Raw genomic sequence first — 13,656 nt, forward strand, 5'->3', positions numbered from 1 at the left:
CATCAATGAGTTTCTTCCACCTCCCTACTGGAATTTTGGAGCGCTCTTATTCCTCCAACTGCTCCAGGTCCCTCAAATTGGAAGGGTTCGTTTCCCCAACTGATGTTCTGAGATGTCTCCACAAGAGCTCTATGGGATTGAGATCTGGACTCATTGCTGGCCAGTTCAGTCCTCTCCAGCACTTTGTCTGAAACCATTTCTGGGGGCTTTTTGACGTGTGCTTTGGGTCATTGTCCTGCTGGAAGACCCATGACCTCTGACGGAGACCCAACTTTCTGACACTGAGCCCTACATTGCACCCCAGAATTCTCTGGTAGCCTTCAGATTCCATAATGCCATACACACGGCCAAGACATCCAGTGCCTGAAGCAGCAAAGCAACCCCAAAACATCAGTGACCCCCCACCATGTGTGACTGGATTCTTTCTTTAAAGGCCTCATTGCTTTTTCTGAAAACAGTAGATTGATGGGCTTTACCAAAAAGCTGTAATTTTGTTTCGTCTGTCCACAGCACATTCTCCCAAAAGGATTTTGGCTTCCTCAGGTAAGATTTGGCAAACTCCAATCTGGCTTTTTTATGTTTCTGTGCCAGCAGTGGGGTCCTCCTGGGTCTCCTACCATAGCGTCCTTTTTCATTCAGATGGCAAAGTATAGTGCGAGTGGACACAGGTGTACCCTGTGCCTGAAGGTCAGCTTGAATTTGTCTGGAAGTTGATCGAGGTTCTTTATCCACCATTCCAACAATCCTTCATTGCAATCTTTGATCAGTTTTTCTTTTGTGTCCACATCCAGGGAGATTAGCTACAGTGCAATGGGCTGTAAACTTCTTGACAATGTTGCGCACAGTGGACACAGGAACATTAAGATCTCTGGAGATGGACTTGTCACCTTGAGATTGTCAATGCTTTTCCACAATTTTCGTTCTCAAATCCTCAGACAATTCTTTGCTGCTCTTCCTCTTCTCCATGCTCCAGGTGGCACACAGAGACACACAACAGAAAGGTTGAGTCCATTTTTCACCATTTTAACTGGTTTCTGGTATGATTTCTATATTGTCAGCTCCTGTTAATTGATACAAGTGAGTTTAATTACACATTACAGGAGCGTCACAGGCTTGGAATGCAATTATAATTACAATTTTGAGAAAGTGCCAATAATTTTGTCCAGTCCATTTTTGGGGTTTTGCGTGGAATGTGTCAGATTTGGCTTTTTGATTTTCCACTTTTTTGTGTCATACTGATAGAAACAAAAGAAATGAACATGAGAATGCCAAAACATTTGTAATTGCAACAATTTTATGGGCGAAGTGGCACATTATGTGACAGAAATGCAGCGGGGGGGGGGGGGGGGGGGGGTAGTATCTTTGGCCATGAATGTGTAAGGAAATCACTACTGAGAGAAGTATGTAGAATACAAATGCAGATCTTTAAAAATAAATGCTGGTTGCTTGGCTCTCTCTGATAAAATGATCTGAGCATCTAATAGTAGACAGTCACTCCCAGGGGTGGACTGACAACTCATGGGGCCCCCCGGGCAATAGGGGATCATGGGGCCCCTGTGTCCTTGCCCAAACTCAAATCACACCCAAAAAAAGCTTATAAAAAAAGGTAACAGGGGCATTTCATGGGGTCCCCCACTGACCCCGGGGCCTCAGGCAGTGCCCGAGTGCTCGAATGGTCAGTCCACCCCTGGTCACTCCTCACCCTACACCTGACTTTATTCAACTCCATCACAGGTTTCAGTCAGAGACAGAATGCTTGACAGAAGTAGTAAGGGAAGGCTGACATGGGCTCTTATGCTTCGCTTAAATTAAAACGATAGATCCACTTAGAGAGGAAAACCCACCTCTACAGGGAAGCCTACCCCACCCTCACCTAACAGCCATTCTCCTTCATTCCTCCTACCACTCCATCCCCCACAGCCACTTCCTCCTGTACCACTACCCCCTCCCTCCTAGATTGTAAGCTCGAAAAAGTAGGGCCCTCTAACCCCTCATGTGCTGTTCTGTTTCATGTATTGTCCCCCCCCCTCTATTGTACAGCGCTGAGCAAACCCTTTGGTGCTATATAAACTCGATGTAATATTAATAATAATAACAATAGAGAGGTGGTATAATAAAGTTGTATATATTCTCTTTAATTGCTAGGACTAAAAATATACCATTATTAAAAAATATTTAATCTGTTACCTTGAAAAAGCCATGTTCACAGAGCTCTGTAGTTCAAGCAATGATTGACATACACACAAATCATAGCAATACACTTCTCCCTCTTCCTACCCTACCTTCAGATAGGTATTGTAAGGGATTTCCGGTGAGACGAATCGTGAAGAGAAATGCGCATAGGAACGGCCGGAGAAGAGTGGTCGGTTGTGCACATGCGCGTGGAAATGCGCGTACGCGCATGGTGAAGATTGGCGCTAAACGGGCTATTTAAAGAGTGCCTCTGCCCATGATAGGTGCTGACTGGTCTTCAGCTCCCCCGTGTCCTGCTTGTTCCTGTGTGATTCCTTTGTTGCTGACCCGGCTTGTTCCTGACCTGACTCTGATTGCTCTCCTGATTGATACCGGTTCCTGACTTCGGCTCTGCTCCTGACTTTGGCTTTGCTTCTGATTCTGTACCGTGCTGCCCAACTGTTGATGACCCTGGCTATTCCTATGACATTGCTCCTGTCTCTTGTCCCCACTACCTGCCTTGCTCTGGTGCATGCCTGGCGATCTACAAAACCCGCTCTGCTTGTTACTTCTGTGCCTGAATCAGAAGATCATCAGTCTTCCAAGGTCATCATCTGCAAGAGCTGCAAACAACATCTACTGGCGCTCTTGTCCCCCTGGTCCCTAGACTCCCTCTGTTCCAACTCCAGTGGGGTCAGGGCTAGTGACACAAGTGAGGCCGACCTCGTCATTTCAGTCTCCCATCAGGTACGTGACAGGCATGCAGGCATTTTTTAATGAGAGGCAGATTGCCTAAAAAGAAACCGCTCTCTTTTTAGATAACCTATAGTGCTCGGATATTCCATGATCATGTAGAATGTTTATTTGTTCTGTCACATGTTCTGTCCCCCTTTGTAATGTACAGCGCTGAGCGAACTATTGGCGCTTTATAAATACTGTATAATAATAATAATAATAATTTGTAAAACAAAATATTTTTATATTTATCTATGAATAGAAAGAAGACGAAAAGAGAAGAGAAAAAAAAAGAAACAAAACAAAAAGAAAATTGTAAATCATACTGTACATGTTATTAAATTTTCCAAAACATCTAAACTATAAAACAAAAACATTACCCCAGAACCATTCTTACCTATTAAGGACAAGGCTTTTTTCTGGCACTTTTTGTGAAACAATCTTTTTTTTTTCTATTGCTAGAAAATTACTTAGAACTCTTAAACATTATATTTTTTTTTTCGAAAGCAGAGGCCCTAGAGAATAAATTTTGCAATTTTTTATATCACACGGTATTCCCACAGTGGTTTTTTTAGAAACAATTTTTTGGTAAAATATACACCTTTTTGAAATTTAATGCAAAATAAACACAATAATCAACCCATTTTTTGGTAATATATAAAAGATGATTTTACGCTGAGTAAACAGATACCAATCGTGTCACTCTTTAAAATCGCACACACCCATTCACCAACAAACAACGTAAGTTCATAGTCAACACTTTAAAAGCCTGTACAGATTACCGCTTTAGATTTAAAGAGACATTCTGGTGCTAGAATTACTGCCCATGATTTGACATCTGTGGCGATACCTCACATATGTGGGACGATCGCTGTTTGCATGCGTGTGGGACCAATGCGTGCATTCGCCTTTGCACGTGAGCAAGGGTGGGGTTCGAGGGGCACTTTAATTTTTTTTTTTTATTTATTAATCTTAATAAGGAGCGTTATCTTCGCTGTTCACAAGACCTCCTACTTTCTAGCTCCCTGGTCTCCGCCCGACTGCAGGACTTCCCCCATCCTCTGGAACTCACTACCCCAATCCATCAGACTGTCACCTACCCTCCTCACCTTTAGGCGCACCCTGAAAACCCATCTCTTCAGGGAAGCCTACCCCACCCTCACCTAACTGCCGATCTCCTCCTCTCCTCCCACCACTCCATCCCTCACAGCCACTTCCTCCTGTACCACTATCCCCTCCCTCCTAGATTGTAAGCTTGAAAGAGCAGGGCCCTCGAACCCCTCGTGTTCTGTTTTGTTACTGTATTGTCTCATGTACTGTCCCCCACTATAATGTACAGCGCTGAGCGAACCTTTTGGTGCTATATAAATACTGTATAATAATAATAATAATAATAATAATAATAATTAATTATTTTTTATTTTTTTATTTTTACACTGTTGCTTTAGATTTTTTTAGCACTTTTATTGCTGTCACAAGGTATGTAAACATCCTTTTTACAGCAATAGGAATATGACAGGTACTCTTTATGGAGGGATCTGGGGTCTATAATACCCCAAATCTCTCCTCTGCACTTAAAAGTATTCAAAACACCAAGACCTGTGTTTTTGAATGCTTTTGAGTTTTTAAAAATGGCGTCGTTGACTTTCAAGCAAGTCGCAAGTGATGACAGGTCATCGTTTCCAGGTTACCATAGCGGAGAGACGATTAAAGTCAATCCTGGCTTTGTTCGGCTGTCAAGCCAGCCGTCAACTGCGCCAGCTGGTTGCTTGGGTCTCTTGGTGGGACGGGAGAGCCTGAGCAAACCACTTGAAGAGTGTTGACGTACCAGGTACATTCTGTATTTTCATATGAAGCTTGCAGGTGGAGCACTCAACTCTTGCACTTGTTTTTTAAGACTCTTATTTGCTCCTTTAATAAAGAGAAAAAGAAAGAGTAAGGGCCAGTTCACACCACAAAAACACACTCCTGATGCATTCCGGATACATTTTTGCTTACAGTTCACACCACATGCAGTCTGACGCAGTTTGCTATGTTCCAGTACGGTTCTGTGCAGAACAAAATGCAGCATGTTCTACATTTTTTCTGCACCGGAAACTGACTGGAACTGACTAGACTGGTGTGAACCAGGGCCACATGGAAAATACTGTGCATGCGTTTTTGATGCAGAAAAAATGCACTGGTCTGCATCTAATGTGAACTAGCCCTGAATGAGAAAGAGTTAAAAAAATGAGCAAGAGAGAGAAAGTGTGACAAAGAGAGAAAAAGAGTGAAAGAGAGAAAGCGTCAAAGAGAGAAAGTGCAAAAGAGAGAAAGTGTGAAAGAGAGAAATGGCGAAAGAGTCAGAGAGAGAGAGAGAGAGAGAAAGCGTGAGAGAGAGAGAGAGAGAGAGAGAGAGAGAGAGAGAGAGAGAAAGTGTGAAAGAGAGAAAAAGAAAAAGTGAAAAAAAGAGTGAAAGAGAGAAAAAGCGTGAAAGAGAGAGAGCATAAAAGAGAGAGAGCGAAAAAGAGAGAAAGCGTGAAAGAGAAAAAAGAGAGAAAAACAGATAGAGAGAGAGAGAAAGCGTGAAAGAAAAAAAAGCGTGAAAAAGAGAGAGAAATGTGAAAAAGAGAGAGAATGCGTGAAATAGAGAAAGCGTGAGAGAGAAAACACGAGAGAGAGAAAGCGTGAGAAGAGAGAAAGCGTGAGAAGAGAGAAAGCGTGAGAAGAGAGAAAGCGTGAGAAGAGAGAAAGCGTGAAAAAGAGAGAGAAGGTGTGAAAAAGAGAGATAGAAAGCGTGAAAAAGAGAGATAGAAAGCGTGAAAAAGAGAGATAGAAAGCGTGAAAAAGAGAGAAAACACGTGAAAGAGAGAGAAAACGCGTGAAAAAGAGAGGAGAAGTGTGAAAGAGAGAGAAAGCGTGAAAAGAGAGAGAAAGTGAGAGAAAAAGAAAGAAAGAGAAGAGTGAAAAAGAGAGACAGCGTGAAAGAGAGAGAAAGCATGAAAAAGAGAAAGTGAGAGAAAAAGAAAGAAAGAGAAGAGTGAAAGAGAGAGAAAGTGTGAAAAATAGAAAGAAAGTGTGAGAGAGATTGAAAGCGTGAAAGAGAGTGAGAGAAAAAATGAAAGGGAGGGAAAGCGTGAAAGAGAGATAGAGAGAGAGAGCGTGAAAGAGAGAGAGAGCGTGAAAGAGAGAGAGAAAGCGTGAAAGAGAGAGAGAAAGCGTGAAAGAGAGAAAGAAAGCGTGAAAGAGAGAAAGAAACCGTGAAAGAGAGAGAATGCGTGAAAGAGAGAGAAAGCGTGAAAGAGAGAGAGAAAGCGTGAAAGAGAGAGAGAAAGCGTGAAAGAGAGAGAGAGAAAAAGAGTGAAAAAAAGTGGAAGAAAGAGTGAAAGAGAGAGAGAAAGCATAAAAGAGAGAGAAAAAGAAAGAAAGCATGAAAAAGAAAAAGAGAGAGAGAAAGCGTGAAAAAGAGAGAGAGAAAGCGTGAAAAAGAGAGAGAGAAACTGGGAAAAAGAGAAGCGTGAAAGAGAATAGCATGAAGAGAGAGAAAATGAGAGAAAAAGACAGAGAAGTGTGAAAGTGAGAGAAAGCGTGAAAAAGAGAGAGAACACGTGAAAGAGAGAACGCGTGAGAGGAAAGCGTGTGAGAGAGAAAGCGTGAGAGAATGAAAGGGAGGGAGAGAGTGTCAGAGAGATAGAAAAAGCGTGAAAAAGAGAAAGCGTAAAAAAGAGAGGGACAGCGTGAGAGAGATTGGAAGCGTGAAAGAGAGCGAGAGAAAAAATGAAAGGGAGGGAAAGCATGAAAGAGAGAGAAAGCGTGAAAGAGAGAAAGAAAGCGTGAAAGAGAGAGAGAAAGCGTGAAAGAGAGAAAGAAAGCGTGAAAGAGAGAAAGAAAGCGTGAAAGAGAGAAAGAAAGCGTGAAAGAGAGAGAGAAAGCGTGAAAGAGAGAAAAAGCGTGAAAGAGAGAAAAAGCGTGAAAGAGAGAAAAAGCGTGAAAGAGAGAGAATGCGTGAAAGAGAGAGAAAGCGTAAAAGAGAGAGAATGCGTGAAAGAGAGAGAAAGTGTGAAAGAGAAAGAGAGAAAAGCGTGAAAAAGAGAGAGAGAGAAAGAGTGGAAAAAAAAGTGAAAGAAAGAGTGAAAGGAGAGAGAAAGCATAAAAGAGAGAGAGAGAAAAAGAGAAAAAGAGAGAAAGCGTGAAAGAGAAAAAGAGAGAAAGCGTGAAAGAGAAAAAGAGAAAGACAGATAGAGAGAGAGAGAAAGCGTGAAAGACAGAAAGCGTGAAAGAGAAAAAGAGAGAGAAACTGTGAAAAAAAGAGAAACCTTAAAGAGAATAGCATGAAGAGAGAGAAAGTGAGAGAAAAAGAGAGAAAGAGAAGTGTGAAAGTGAGAGAAAGCGTGAAAAGGAGAGAGAACACGTGAAAGAGAGAACGCGTGAGAAAGCGTGAGAGAGAGAGAAAGCGTGAAAGAGAGAAAGAAAGCGTGAAAGAGAGAGAAAGCGTCAAAGAGAGAGAAAGCGTGAAAGAGAGAGAGAGAAAAAGAGTGAAAAAAAAGTGAAAGAAAGAGTGAAAGAGAGAGAGAAAGCATTAAAGAGAGAGAAAAAGAAAGAAAGCGTGAAAGAGAAAAAGAGAAAGACAGATAGAGAGAAAGAAAGCGTGAAAGAGAAAAAGAGAGAGAGAAAGCGTGAATAAGAGAGAGAGAAACTGTGAAAAAAAGAGAAGCATGAAAGAGAATAGCACGAAGAGAGAGAAAGTGATAGAAAGCGTGAAAAAGAGAGAGAACACGTGAAAGAGAACGCGTGAGAGAGAAAGCATGAGATAGAGAGAGAGAATGAAAGGGAGAGAGAGAGTCAGAGAGAGAGAAAGTGTGAAAGAGATAGAAAATGCGTGAGAGAGAGAAAGCGTGAGAGAGAGAAAGTGTAAAAAAGAGAGAGACAGCGTGAGAGAGATTGGAAGCGTGAAAGAGAGCGAGAGAAAAAATGAAAGGAAGGGAAAGCGTGAAAGAGAGAGAAAGCGTTTAAGAGAAAAAGAAAGCGTGAAAGAGAGAGAAAGCGTTTAAGAGAGAAAGAAAGCGTGAAAGAGAGAAAGAAAGCGTGAAAGAGAGAATGCGTGAAAGAGAGAGAATGCGCGAAAGAGAGAGAATGCGCTAAAGAGAGAGAATGCGTGAAAGAGAGAGAATGCGCTAAAGAGAGAGAATGCGTGAAAGAGAGAGAATGCGCTAAAGAGAGAGAATGCGTGAAAGAGAGAGAATGCGCTAAAGAGAGAGAATGCGCGAAAGAGAGAGAATGCGTGAAAGAGAAGGAGAGAAAGCATGAAAGAGAGAGAGAGAAAGAGTGAAAAAAAAGTGAAAGAAAGAATGAAAGAGAGAGAGAAAGCATAAAAGAGAAAAAGAGAGAGAAACTGTGAAAAAAAGAGAAGCATGAAATAGAATAGCATAAAGAGAGAGAAAGTGAGAGAAAAAGAGAGAAAGAGAAGTGTGAAAGTGAGAGAAAGCGTGAAAAAGAGAGAGAACAAGTGAAAGAGAGAACGTGTGAGAGAGAACGTGTGAGAGAGAACGTGTGAGAGAGAAAGCGTGAGAGAGAAAGCGTGAGAGAGAGAAAGCATGAGATAGAGAGAAAGCGTGAGAGCGAGAATGAAAGGGAGAGAGAGTGTCAGAGAGAGAGAGAGAGAAAGTGTGAAAGAGAGAGAAAGCATAAGAGAAAGAGTAAGAGAGAACGCGTAAAAGAGAGAGAAAGCATAAGAGAGAGAGAAAGCGTGAGAGAGAAAGCGTAAGAGAGAGAGAGAAAGCGTAAGAGAGAGAAAGTGTGTGAGAGATAGAAAGCGTAAGAGAGAGAGAGAGAGAGAGAGAGAGAGAAAGCGTAAGAGAGAGAGAGAGAGAGAGAGAGAGAAAGCGTGAGAGAGAGAGAAAGCGTGAGAGAGAGAGAATGCGTGAGAGAGAGAAAGCGTAAGAGAGAGAGAAAGCGTGAGAGAGAGAGAAAGCGTGAGAGAGAGAGAATGCGTGAGAGAGAGAAAGCGTAAGAGAGAGAGAAAGCGTGAGAGAGAGAGAAAGAAAGCGTGAGAGAGAGAGAGAAAGCGTAAGAGAGAGAGAGAAAGCGTAAGAGAGAGAGAGAAAGCGTAAGAGAGAGAGAGAAAGCGTAAGAGAGAGAAAAAGCGTAAGAGAGAGAGAAAGCGTAATAGAGAGAGAAAGCGTAATAGAGAGAGAAAGCGTGAGAGAGAGAAAGCGTGAGAGAGAGAAAAGCGCAAGAGAGAGAGAAAAGCGCGAGAGAGAGAGAGAGAGAGAAAGGGAGAATGAGAGAGAGAGAGAATGAAAGGTTGAGAAAGTGTCAGAGAGCAATAGAGAAAGCGTAAGAGGGAGAGAAAGCGTAAGAGGGAGAGAAAGCGTAAGAGGGAGAGAAAGCGTAAGAGGGAGATAGAAAGCGTGAGAGAGAGAGAGAGAGAGTAATAAAAAGAGAGAGAAAGCGTGAGAGAGAGAGAGAAAGTGTGAAATAAAAAGAGAGAGAAAGCGTGAAAGAGAGAGAAAGAATGAAAAGGAGAGAGAGTGTCAGAGAGAGATAGAGAAAGAATGAAAAAGAGAAAGCGTGAGAGAAAAGAAAGCGTGAGAGAGAGAGAAAGCGTAAGAGAGAAAGAAAGCGTGAGAGAGAGCGAGAGAAAGCGTGAGAGAGAGAAAACGTAAGAGAGAGAGAGAGAAAGCGTGAGAGAGAGAGATAGCATGAGAGAGCGTGAGAGAGAAAGTGTGAAGGAAAGAGATAGAGAAAGCGTGAAAAGGAGAGAGAAAGCGTGAGAGAGAGAGAAAGCGTGAGAGAGAGAGAGAAAGCGTGAGAGAGAGAGAAAAAGCGTGAGAGAGAGAGAAAAAGCGTGAGAGAGAGAGAGAAAGCGTGAGAGAGAGAAAACGTAAGAGAGAGAGAGAGAAAGCGTGAGAGAGAGATAGCATGAGAGAGCGTGAGAGAGAATGTGCGAAGGAAAGAGATAGAGAAAGCGTGAAAAGGAGAGAGAAAGCGTGAGAGAGAGAGAAAGCGTGAGAGAGAGAGAAAGCGTGAGAGAGAGAGAGAAAGCGTGAGAGAGAGAGAAAGCGTGAGAGAGAGAAAACGTAAGAGAGAGAGAGAGAAAGCGTGAGAGAGAGAAAGCGTGAGAGAGAGAGAAAGCGTGAGAGAGAGAGAAAGCGTGAGAGAGAGAGAAAGCGTGAGAGAGAGAGAAAGCGTGTGAGAGAGAGAGAGAAAGCGTGAGAGAGAGAGAGAGAAAGCGTGAGAGAGAGAGAGAGAAAGCGTGAGAGAGAGAGAGAGAAAGCGTGAGAGAGAGAGAGAGAAAGCGTGAGAGAGAGAAAGCGTGAGAGAGAGAGAAAGCGTGAGAGAGAGAGAAAGCGTGAGAGAGAGAGAAAGCGTGAGAGAGAGAGAAAGCGTGTGAGAGAGAGAGAGAAAGCGTGTGAGAGAGAGAGAGAAAGCGTGAGAGAGAGAGAAAGCGTGAGAGAGAGAGAAAGCGTGAGAGAGAGAGAGAGAAAGCGTGAGAGAGAGAGAGAGAAAGCGTGAGAGAGAGAGAGAGAAAGCGTGAGAGAGAGAGAAAGCGTGAGAGAGAAACTGTGAAAGAAAGAGATAGAGAAAGCGTGAAAAAGAGAGAGAAAGTGTGTGAGAGAGAGAAAGTGAGAGAGAGAAAGTGAGAGAGAGAGAGAGAGAGAGAGAGAGAAAGCGTGAGGGAGAGAGAACGCATGAGAGAGAGAAAGTGTGAGAGAGAGAGAAAGTGAGAGAGAGTGAGTGAGAGAGAGAGAAAGTGTGTGTGAGAGAGAGAGAGAGAGAGAGAGAGAGAGAGAGAAAGCATAAAAAAGAGAGAGAAAGCATGAGAGAGAGAGAGTGAAAGAGAGGGAAAGAGTGAAAGAGAGAGAGAAAGCAGGGAGAAAAAGAAAAGAAGAAAACATTTAAATTGAATTGTAAAATAACGGATAGAAAAGTTTAAACACTGCTTATCTTTATTAAAATAAATAAAGACTCCAACCTGTTCTATTTTTCCATTAGATTGGTGTACCTAATAAAGTGGCCACTAAGTAGGATCTGCATCATAAGACGTCCCTCAGAGATTGTTCTGAACTTTGATAACTGACAGTTGCCTGTTTTAGAGGAATCCAGCCTATTAAATCCCTCCTAGAAGCAGCAAATAGTTGAACATTTGGAGATAACACTGGAGATAACACTGGAGATAACACTGGAGATAACACTGGAGATAAGGGGAACAAGCAGTCGGTGTTCATACTTTTTTGGCAGAGCTGTGGGAAGCAGCAATTAAGGAGCTCGGCATTAATCTGCTTTGTATCTCTTGTCATCAATTCTCTCATTCTTCACAGCGGAGGAGAGCCTGACAGCATTCTATATCTTTGCAGTGATGGAAGGAGTGTCGGGTATTTCAATCTTTATATATGAGCTCACATTAGCGGGATGGGAGATAGAAGGACACTATCGCAGGGCTCCAGAAGGCTCTGGCCTTCTTCTTTGTCTCTCATGGGTGGAGGAGGTGAGATGGAGAATGGACTTTGTCAGCTTCTACAGATAACGAGAGACACCTAAAACATTCAGGACTGCTAACGGCTTCATTAGAGTGAAGAGTAGTCCTCCTCTATTACCCAAAGCTATCGAATTAAGGAGGACAAACTGAATATTTGGCCACAAGACGCCAGCAAGTTGCATGCTAAGCCATGTTAGCCATCAATAGCAGTAGAAGACAGAAATAGATGCGAGGCATTTTATTGGCCAATAGTTCAAGTGCAAACTTTTAAGTACATTTAGTTCTCTTTGCTAGATAATGGGGTTGATTTACTAAAGGCAAATAGACTGTGCACTTTGCAAGTTGCTCCAAAGCCTAGTAAATGAGGTGAAGCTTCACTTTGCGAAGAATACTCAATTACTTGCAAGGAAAATAAAAAAAACAGCATTTTTGCTCGCACCTGATTGGATGATGGAAGTCAGCAGAACATTTACTAAGCTCTGGAGCAACGGCACTTGCAGAGTGCACAGTCTATATGACATTACTAAATCAACCCCATGTTATCAAAGTATGTATCAAAGACAAAGTACAATAAACATCAAAGAGCAAAAGTTATCTAGGCTTGGTCTCCTTGCCTAGGCAGCTGGTATTCTTTGATGTTCACTATGCTTGGGTGAGTTTTATATTGGTGTTGAGCGAATCTCTGCAATTCTGTTCAGCAGATCAGACTCAGAGGGGTTTATTTAATAAAGCTGGAGAGTCCAAAATCAGACTCCCTTCTGCATAGAAACCAATCAGCTTCTAACCTCAGCTTGTTCAATGAAGCTTTGGCAATGAAACCTGGAAGCTGATTGGTTTCTTTGCAGAAGGGAGTCTGATTTTGGACTCTCCTGCTTTAGTAAATAAACCCCAGAGGTTCACCACACCAGGCAGATATTCAAAGTCCAGTACAGGGGCGGACTGACAACTCATGGGGCCCCCGGGCAATAGAGGATCATGGGGCCTCTTTTGTCTTTGCCCAAATCCAAAAAAGCCTATGAAAAAGGTACCAGGGGCATCTCATGGGGCCCCCTACTGACCTCGGGCCCTCGGGCAGTGCCTGAGTTTCCAAATGGTCAGTCCGCCCCTGGTCCAGTACAATATAAGGGTCCTGTGGAGCACTTACTAGTTCAATGAAGTATTTTGGGCTCCCCACTTAACCCGCAACCTAGAATCTTAACTAGGCATCTGAAACTCAAATGAGGCAATTGGCCAGATTGAGTGGAATGAATGTTCTAAAGGGCATGTTATGTCTACTGAGAGTCATAAATGTTTTAGAACTTTGGTAATTAAGTTTACAGTAATATTTTGAACTTACATTTTATCCCATAAAACATTTGTTTAAGTATTCAACTGCAAAACTATGCAAGGGAATATAATCTTTGCCCCTTGAACAATAGCTTGAGCTTCAGTTAATTTAAATCTTTATAACAGCTGAAGGCCACATGGCTAGAAGACGAGGATGTGGCCCAAAAATACCAGTCTGACATGCCTGCTTCAAATCTAAACCATAACTCCAATCCTCAAACCAAACTTCAACTCCAATATTCAACATGAACTTCAATACAAACCCTAACCTAAACCCTAACCCCAATATTCAGCCTAAACCCAAACCCCAACCCTGAACTAAACTACAACTTCCAATGTAAACTCCAACCCTCAAACTAAAGTCCAACCTCTACCCTCAGCCTACACGCCAACCCTCAGACTAAACTTCAATTTCAATACTCAACATGAACTTCAATACAAACCATAACCCTAACCCTAACCCCAATATTCAGCCTAAACCCAAACCCCAACCCTGACATAAACTACAACTTCCAATGTAAACTCCAACCCTCAAACTAAAGTCCAACCTCAACCCTCAGCCTAAACTCCAACCCTTAACCTAAATTCTGATCCAAACCTTCAACATAAACCCCAACCCTCAACCTTAATTCTGACCCAAACCCTCAACCTACAGTCCAACCTCATCCCTCAACGTAAATGTTGTCCTCAATGCTCAGCCTAAACCAGTGGTCTCCAAACTGTGGCCCTTTGTTTGCCTGTTTCCAGCCCTAAGGCATTATTCCTGTCACTAACACCAACAAAGGGCACGATTCCTGCCACTGGCACCAACAATGCGGCATAATTCCTTACACAGACAACAGAAATGGGGCACCATTGCACTACTGACACCAACAATTTTTCCCCCTAATACCAAAGATACTAAAGATTGGGCATTGTTTACACCCACTGGACACAGTTCACCCCCCCCCACAAAGTCTGAAGGA

The 13,656-nt window shown here is 42.7% G+C and overlaps 1 protein-coding gene across 6 annotated transcripts in view; it reads right to left on the reverse strand.

Moving 5' to 3' along the window:
* Positions 1-13,656, reverse strand: part of FGGY (FGGY carbohydrate kinase domain containing) — a 401,559-nt gene that overhangs the window by 293,389 nt on the left and 94,514 nt on the right. The window lies entirely within an intron of this gene.

Source organism: Staurois parvus, unplaced genomic scaffold (assembly GCF_062004578.1).
Source record: "Staurois parvus isolate SC_StPar_1 unplaced genomic scaffold, SC_StPar_1.0 ptg001167l, whole genome shotgun sequence".
NCBI lineage: Eukaryota > Metazoa > Chordata > Amphibia > Anura > Ranidae > Staurois > Staurois parvus.